The sequence below is a fragment of the Neophocaena asiaeorientalis genome, unplaced genomic scaffold (assembly GCF_003031525.2).
Source record: "Neophocaena asiaeorientalis asiaeorientalis breed wild unplaced genomic scaffold, Neophocaena_asiaeorientalis_V1.1 scaffold119, whole genome shotgun sequence".
NCBI lineage: Eukaryota > Metazoa > Chordata > Mammalia > Artiodactyla > Phocoenidae > Neophocaena > Neophocaena asiaeorientalis.
Window position 1 is genome coordinate 6,982,801 of NW_020175821.1, and position 9,511 is coordinate 6,992,311.

Consider the following 9,511-nt stretch of genomic DNA (forward strand, 5'->3'; position numbering starts at 1 on the left):
AAAAAAAAAAAAAAAAAAGTCCTTCTGAATCGTGGATAATTATCCTCCAATTTAATCTTCTGTAAATTTAGGATTTTGTGTATAATGTCTTCTTGAATGAGAGCAAACATGCCCATTAGATACACAACAATCTTACAGATGCACTAGGAAGGCATGTGGTAAGAGAAATAGTGACTTCCCTTAGATATCTACGTGCAATTTTTTTTTCGGTCCGCGGGCCTCTCACCGCTGCGGCCTTTCCTGCTGCGGAGCACAGGCTCTGGATGCGCAGGCCCAGCGGCCACGGCTCACAGGCCCAGCCGCTCCGCAGCACTTGGGATCCTCCAGGACCGGGGCACGAACCCGTGTCCCCTGCGTCGGCAGGCGGATTCCCAACCACTGAGCCACCAGGGAAGCCCCTCCACGTGCAATTTTAATGACCAAATTTGTACATTTTCATTGTATGTCAGGTACAACTTCATGCCTATCTTTTCCCAGCTCATAAATCTACTGATTTGCATCTTCTAGGCTTCTACAGTATCCCCATAAACCTCTCTTTGAAGAAACACAGCTTCCGTCAAAACAAGTGTTTAAAAATATTTACCAAGCTGTAATAAACAACACTCCTCCAATGTGCTGCATATTAAAAAATAACCTCTTGAGGGGCAATGCCAATTTTATTTTTACTTATTAGGCTCTGCACCTTTGTCAACACTAGTAAATGATGTAGTTAACCCAGTTCATGAAAGTAAAGCTTTTTTTTTTTAAATTTGAGGAGATGATCTGTATTCTCTTCCTCGGTTATTCTGATAGATAAAAATGTCATCTCTTCAAAACTGTTCCCTTGGCACTGTGAATGAGGATCTATAGTTAAGTAAATGGAAATGTACCAGATCAAATTATGTTGCCTTTAGCAAATAATAGCAATGTTAGCCCTTTGGTACTGACCAGGTTGTTCAATACATTTATTAATTTGAGCTATTTAAAGTAAGAATTCAAATAGCATAGTAAACATTTTGGCTGGAGTGGGAAATGGATTGCTGCTATACCAGGACTGAGGACAACTTGGAAACTTGAGCAATGCAGCCATGGGCTAGACACAGCCTTGAGCCTAAATGAGCCTACTAATAAGCAATGGTGCATTGACTGTATTTGGGAAATCTATCTGCTGACTGATCCATCTCATAAAAGCAAAAGAAACTGAAACAGCAGGAATAATCTTAATACAAATTAAGCACAAATAATAGAAATAACCATAAATGAACAATTTATGGTGATTTACCATGAATAAGTAGGTGCTATTTCAGTAATGACTATCTGAAAGATTCTTCATCTTTTCTCATTACCCATAAAAATATTTGTTCCCCTGTGTATTCTTCCCACCCATTTCTTTCTCTCCCTGTGCTATGCAGCTGCTTCCCACTAGCTATCTATTTTACATTTGGTAGTGTATATATGTCAGTGCTACTCTCTCACTTCATCGCAGCTTACCCTTCCCCCTCTCATTTTTCTCTTCTCTCTTTTTCTACCACATTTTCTCTTTCTTATCCTAACTTTTCTTCCTTCCTTTCCTTTCTGGATCCCTCCCTGCACATCCCTCTTCTCTTTTTTCCTCCCCTTTATGTCAAGCATTGCCCAAGTACTGAACAGAAGAAACAAATGATATGCTGGTTTCTGTCCTAGACATCCCCAGTGAAGTATAACAAGAAAATATACAACAATGTTAAGGTAGAGGCACTATAAAAGAACTAGGGGGACTGACATTATAATTTGGCTTCAAGCACGTGGCAGATTAACTGACTTAATTTCCTAGCTGAATTCACTCTTACAAAGCAGGCTTCACCATTAATTACCTGCAAAATAGTCTCCTAATGGTCTCTTCATAGTCCCTACCAGTCCGTGCTGCCCACAGCTGTTCACATTCTCATTGTATTTCTCACTAGTTTAAAATCCTTAATTTCAAGCAAATCACTCACGCATTCATTCATTCATTCATATCCCCAATGATGAAAATACTGCTCTTTTCTGCCTGTAGGGAGAAGTAAAAAACCCTTAATGTAGCAAATATATCTATCACGCTCTGGTCCACCCTGGCTTTCTTTCTTTTTTTTTTCCTTTTTAAAGATTTTTTTGATGTGTACCATTGTTAAAGTCTTTATTGAATTTGTTACAATACTGCTTCTGTTTTATGTTTTGGTTTTCTGGCCACAAGGCATGTGGGATCTTAGCTCCCTGACCAGGGACTGAACCAGCACTCCCTGCATTGAAAGGTGAAGTATTAACCACTGGACCGCCAGGGAAGTCCCTGTGGCTTTCATTTTTAATCCCTTCTATGCTGTGTAGTGCCTTCCTCCTTCCACCTATCATTTCTTATTCATTCCTTGAATTAGTTTACACATACTTAATACTTTCCTCTGTGAAGCCTTTTCTGACTCCTTGTTCATCTTGGAAATGTTTGGTGCTTCTTGCTCCTGAAGGTGTTTTTAAAATTTTTTATTTATTTTATTTTATTTTTTAATGCTTCTTTTAAAGTCCACTCTTGTCCTCAGTGTCATGTAGTTATTTTATTTTGATTGGCTTTTCAGAAAATATTTTTCATCATAAAGTTAATATATGCTTCTTATAGCATTTTTCTTCCAGAATTTTTTCTATGCATAAATTTTATAATTTATTTTACCATTTTTAAAATAAAGAAGTCTCTACCTCAGAGATTTGATACATTTTAGTTTGTATTTTCTTAAGGTTCACTTCTTTTATTATTTTTTAATTTTAAAATTTAGTTATATATATATATTTCATAATATTCAGTCTTTATATAGAGCTGAAATTTATTTTAGATCCATATTGATTATAGATTGTTATATCCAAAGAGCCAAACAATTCTGCTAAAACATATATGACTTTTTCTTCATTGCCTGGACATCGTACTATATTTTTCAAGTGGGTTGCTTAGAATCCTCACAAACCCCTGCAAGACAGTTGTTTTCAAGTTAACTTTATAGATGAAGAACCCAAAACTCTGAGAAGTTAACAACTTGTCCAAGGTCAAACAAGTTGTGGTGATAAAATGGGGTTCATGTTTCATTCTAATGCCAGTCGTTATAGTTTCTGGTTCACTAGGAAGCCTAAATGTAAGATTAGCCTTCTTTCCTTATTTCTTTTTTTTTTTTTTTTTTTGCGGTATGCGGGCCTCTCACTGTAGTGGCCTCTCCCGTTGCGGAGCACAGGCTCCGGATGCGCAGGCTCAGCGGCCATGGCTCACGGGCCCAGCCGCTCCGCGGCACATGGGATCTTCCCAGACCGGGGCACGAACCTGTGTCCCCTGCATCGGCAGGCGGACTCTCAACCACTGCGCCACCAGGGAAGCCCCCTTATTTCTTTTCAAAACTATATTTTTGATTCTTGCTTGATCTGTCTTTATTACCGACATTAGCAACATTTTAAGTTTAAAAAAAAAATCACAATATGATTCTGATTGGATTTTGTGTAATAGGTACTTATGAATTAATTTTAGGAAAAGGGTAATTCTATTATATGTTATCTTCTGTCCAAGAATATAGTTTGTCTTTTATATAGCTCAGTAAATTTTAAAATAATTTTCCTCATTTAGGTCCAACATATTTGTCAATAAGGTCATTATATTTTTATTGCTACTGCAAGTAATACCTTTTCATTATATTTTATAACTAGTTATTGCTTACATATGAGAAGATATTGACTTTAAAAAATATTTTTGTATACATGCTGTAGTTTTAGGGATCAAGTATTGCAATGTCTGTAACTTTCTTTTAAATGCCTTAGCAAAAAATAAAAAATATAAAGAGAGAGACAGAGAGTAAAATTATACAAACATATAGATGTATGGATAAAATGAGAGAGAAAGCAAATGTGGCAAAATCGTAACAATTGATGAATGTTGGTTTAAAAAATGCAGATGTTCATTGTATTATCCTGGCAACTTTTTTGTAGGTATAAAAGTTTCCAAAATAAACAGCTGAAAAAATATCTTATATTTGGTCATTTTATTGAACTCTCATTAATTCTAACACTTTCATGTTGAGTCTCCTGTGTGGTGAGATTCTAGGTAAACAACCATATCAATTGTAAGTTATCAAAATTTTGTTTTCTATTTTCTAATAGTAAATCTCCTTTTACTGCCTTATATCTTCTTGAAATTAGCCAAATTTTTAAAGAATGATGTTAAATGAAAGCATCAGATGTCATTTTGGTACTGTTCTTCCTAAGTTTAATTGACATGCCTCTAAACTTAGTTTCCCTTTTAGGTATAAGATCTATTGATATCTATATTTATCTATCATTTTTAAAAAAATTTTGTTAAGAAACTTATTTTCCTATTCTTTGTCCCCAATGAGGTTTCCTTCAGCATGACTAATGAATTTTATCAATCTATTGAATAATACATTCTTTTCTAATATTACTAAATAATATTTCATTTTCACTAGTTGCCCTTACTGGAAATTAGCAAATGGTCACAGCAAAATACCAGGGACAAAATAAATGCAAAACAAATATTTGTTAAATAAAAGAAGAGGCAAAGAAAAGCAAGGAGTAGAGAAGGATTACAATGAAGAAAAGGAGGGTCAAAAATAATCTGCATTTTTCACTCTAGATTCTGTGATGGTTCTGATTTAAGAGGGATTTGTTTGACTAGAATTTTAAATATTCCTTTCATTGAATCACACTGTGTAAATGCTGGCACATGATAGGTGCTTAATACAGTTTATTACCTTAACTTTTCTTCTCTTTTTCATATACAGTTTCTGTTCCATATGTAAATGCTCATTTAATCTGTTATGGATAACAAGGACATCGTTACTGTTGAAGAAAATGATAGCTAAAGAATCTGCCTTTTTATTCACTAGGAAATTAATTGAATTTCCAAGTAACTTTTATTTCAAATGTTACACAGATTAAAAAAAAACTTTATTTCACTTTTCTAATCCTAGTTATTATAAGTTACTTAAATTGCATTAAACATAATAGTTAATATTTGTGCAAATCAGAAGTATTGACATTGAGATTATAAAGTAATTTTAATCCACATAAATAAAGTGAATTTTTATGCTAAAATAAAAAAGGAATCTGCCTTTGTTTTGTATAACTTTACAATCTCCTAGTCATCCAAATGGAGCCCGTAAATAAAGCCTCAAATGGTTGTCTAGTGTGTTTCAACTACTTTCTCCTTTCAGTATACTTTAAAAAATTACGTGGGGTTTCCCTGGTGGCGCAGTGGTTGAGAGTCCGCCTGCCGATGCAGGGTACACGGGTTCGTGCCCTGGTTCGGGAGGGTCCCATATGCCGCGGAGCGGCTGGGCCAGTGAGCCATGGCCGCTGCGCCTGCGCGTCCGGAGCCTGTGCTCCGCGGTGGGAGAGGCCACAGCAGTGAGAGGCCCGCGTACCGGAAAAAAAAAAAAAAATTACGTGGTACCTCTAACTATAATTACCCAAACCAAATTACAGTTTTTTCCCCTTTAGTATACTTTTCATGATACACTGCATTGGAGGCAATTTATAAGAAACCTTAACTTTTAGATAACAAACCAAAGCAACATTAAAATGAAGACAAATAAAAATTAGATACATGGATCATAAAAATTGCATAGTTCCTGTAAATGCTGGGTAAGGAGGCTATGTTTCCAAACACTGGAAAAGTAAGGAAGATGCACTTTAAATAGAAACTGTTTATTTTTTTAAATAGAAACTGTTTATTTTTAAATAGAAACTTTAAAAAACTTTTTAAAATAGAAACTGTTTATTTTTCATTCACCTTGTTTCCATTTTCTGTTTAAGAAGGCCACACAGTGGTGGTTCCTACCCATTCAGTGAACTGAACGGTGGGGCTGCAGACCAGTCCCCAGTGGCAGGCTGAGGTCCAGTCTTCAGGGAACTGCTGGATGGGCACAGAGGGCACCTGTGCCTTCAGACCTGCCAGCGACCTCCGGTAAGTACAGTCCGTTCACCCTGAAATCCCTCCCTGGTCACAGCCTTTTCAGCAGTGCCTGCTCTTCCTTTTGAACCTACAGGACCTCCGTAGCTGTAGAGATCAGGCGTAGCCGCCCAGAGACGGTGCCGCACCTGCGCAGAACTTCCTGGCCCAGCAACCAACGCGTCAGACCTGCCGAACGGTGGCGTGGAAGGCAACATCCACACGGTGCAGAGGAGAGTGTGTGTGATACAGTTATGCAGGTTAACATAAGACGCGTCTGTGAGAGGCTGGTGGTTGTCCTGGAATCAGTACCCTCTGGAAGTCGCGGCTCCCAGAAGGCTGCGTGGATCCGGTTAGGGAAGGTTCTAGGTGTGGAGCGCCTGCCACAGGAGGGGCTCCAGTGGCAGTGGCAAACTTCAGCACAGTTCGGGGGACCAGCATTCCTAGAGGATGTGACATTGACCTCAGCAGGGTTTTCAGTGGCAACAATGGCACGAGCCACCAGCAGAAGCTTTTCGAGGTTCGCTTCAGATTAATGAGGTAATGCCGTCATTTTTTCTTTTATTAATGACTGTTGCATTTGGAAATCAAGGTTGGTGCCACCTGAGTGGGCTCCTGCTACAAGGAATTTGAGAGATCTTGTTCCTTCATTTTCAGGACATCAAGGACTCTGGACATGGTAAATTTTCGCTTTAAGTTATAATGGGAACCCAGAACAACGACTTTCTGGGTAGGGTGGAAAGGCCCCTTTAATTTTGTTAGGTTTATTTTCTCTGTCAAAGGGAAAGATGAGTAATTCTTTTGAAATTCATTTTTTGGGTAGTACTTTGAAAAGGAATAAACAGTATTTTAGTGATAAGCTGATATCTAAAATCTAATTTCACTTGAAATTATTTTTATTATGTCAAGAGTTATATTTGCAGAGAGTACAGTCTATCCATTGAAACATTTATTAAGCATTGGACCAAGACAGTGCTGCCATTAGATGTATTCAGAAGTAACTGATGAGAGCCGATTCTTTTAGCAAATATGTACTTTGATAAGACTTGCCTGTCGAGCCACAAGTAAAACTCAATGAATGCAGGACAATGTACTGTTGATCAAAAAAGCTTAAAGATGCTGTAAACATTTCAGACATTATCTTTCATTCATCCATCTATCCATTCACCTATCCATCCATCCATGCAACCACTCATGCTTTTATATTTAAAAAAAAATTATCAGACAATAATTTTCTATGCTTTTATTTTTAAAACAATAAACCTGCCTTTTAAGGCAAAATTATTATTTTTTTTCTATTGAGAAATATACATGAGACACAGGGCAAGGTCCTTAACAAGTGTTCTCTAAATATTGTATGGATAATTGTCTAGGCAGTAGAAATGAGACAGATTGATTAATTCATATTATCTACTAACAGCTATTTTAAGATGGTATGCATCCAGAATTTCCCTATGTAGTTTCAAATTCCATATAATTGTTTGAATCCATATAAAAATGAATTTGCCTTGGGATAGCATATTTTAGGAGGACTTTTACCATCTTGTTGATGATATAGAGACATGTGGACTAAAAGATGGTATAGTTAGTAAATTTTTAGCTATTTAAACAGTGTTTCCAGAGTGTTGATTAATGGACCAGTACTAACCTGGAGGTGGTATCTCCAGTGGCACACCAAGAGTGTCTATCCTATATACTTCTTCCTTAAAGTTCATATAAATAATTTGAATGAAGATTTAGATACATTGTGTTTGTAGAAGAAGCAGAATTGAGAGATATATATGAAAACGCTGAACCCATCAAATCAATATGTGACAAAATCAACACAGTGAAGTTTAATAGTCACACACTCACACACACAATGTAAGATATGTAAATATGCAGTCTTCCATTTTGGTTAACAATATCAAGTGGAAGTATATATATCAGGATTATCTCTTTTTTAAAAAAAATCTGAGCTCTATCCTAATAACTGAAAACAGAGCAATAGTTATCAATAAACATGCTTGTTATACAGTGTTATAATAGTGAACTATTTAAAATAAGTAAATGTCCAAATGAGGTAATTAGTTACTATAATGATACATTCACTTGACGGAATATCACGCATTCATCAAAATGAAACTTATGAAGAGACAAGAGTTTCCAACAACATGGTAAGATGCTTGTGTATTAATGCTAAAAACCTTAATACAAATCAGATGCCTTAATCTAAATAAATAATTAAAATGCTATGCAAATAAAAATTGAACAAGTATATTCCAAATACTATCTTTGTCTTTCTACTATGCACTATCTTAGTTCTGCTTTTTGTCTCAGTTTTTATACTGAATATATATTATTTTTTATAATTATATGAATATTTTAAAGTCAGTCACAGAAGTAGTAGATTGAGGATATCTGGCTTGAAAGCAGTTAATCCTGATGGCTAATGACAATCACAGTTTGTTGAAAATCCTGTGCTTTTCATACTTTACCAAACTTAATCCTTACAACAAACTTTAATTCACTTAAGCCTCACAACAAATATATGAGGTATGTATCATCATCCGCATTTTAAAATTCAAGCTTAAAGACCACATTATTAGTACATGGTAGAAATCATGCTCTGAAAAGTTAAACATGAGCCTGCAGTGAAATTAATAACAACTTCATAAATTATGATAAGGAAGTAATATATGTAAAGTACTTGCCTCAGTACTAATAAGTAGAAAGCTCTTATGATTAGATTGGACAGACACACACACACACACACACACACACACACACACACACACACACACACACACAGAGGTGATGATGGTAGTGGGGGCTGTCATGGTCACCTTACAGTATTTTAAAGAGCTGTATGGAAAAGAAAAGTCTTTTTTTGGTGGTTTCAAAGGATTGAACTAGGACAAATGGTGGAAATTACTAAATGTAAATTTCCATTCAATATAGAATTCCTAAGATATTGGCTTACTTAGCTCTTTATTCCTGGAAATATTAAAGCACAGTCTAAATGATCATGTATCAGAAATACTATATAGAGGAGATTTCTTTTGTGTGAAGATTTTTATAAGAATTCCTATTTATTTAAACCTCTGGAGTTCTTTTTAACCCCAGGATCCTATAATTCAGTTATATTTTATCTTTCTTAATTCTTAATTATTTTTCCACATTCTTCATGTATTCTATCAAAAAGTGCATCTACTCCTCTACTGCTTTATTTCAATGTAGGCATTTGTTATTGGAACCAAATGAATGTTCTCTTCATCTTCACAGCTAGAAACTTTTAAACATAGCAGTTTGTGTTTCAAGTGTCCATTACAAACAAATCTGAGTTTTGGATGAATCTGATAAGATGGATGTTGTCCAAAGAAATCAAATATGATCTTCTTTCCATGTGATGGGGCAGGTGGTGTCTCAGGTGACTACTCTGGGCAATGATTTTGAATTGGGAGCCAAAGCAGGCGGAGACAATTAGCAGAGGCAAATTTTAAGGGTTTCCAAGGTCAGTACACAAGGTAAACAGTCTGGGAATAGTTGCCAAAGCCAAATGGAACAAAACAAGGAGGGTGAACCAGTTCTCAAAGCCAAAAGGGT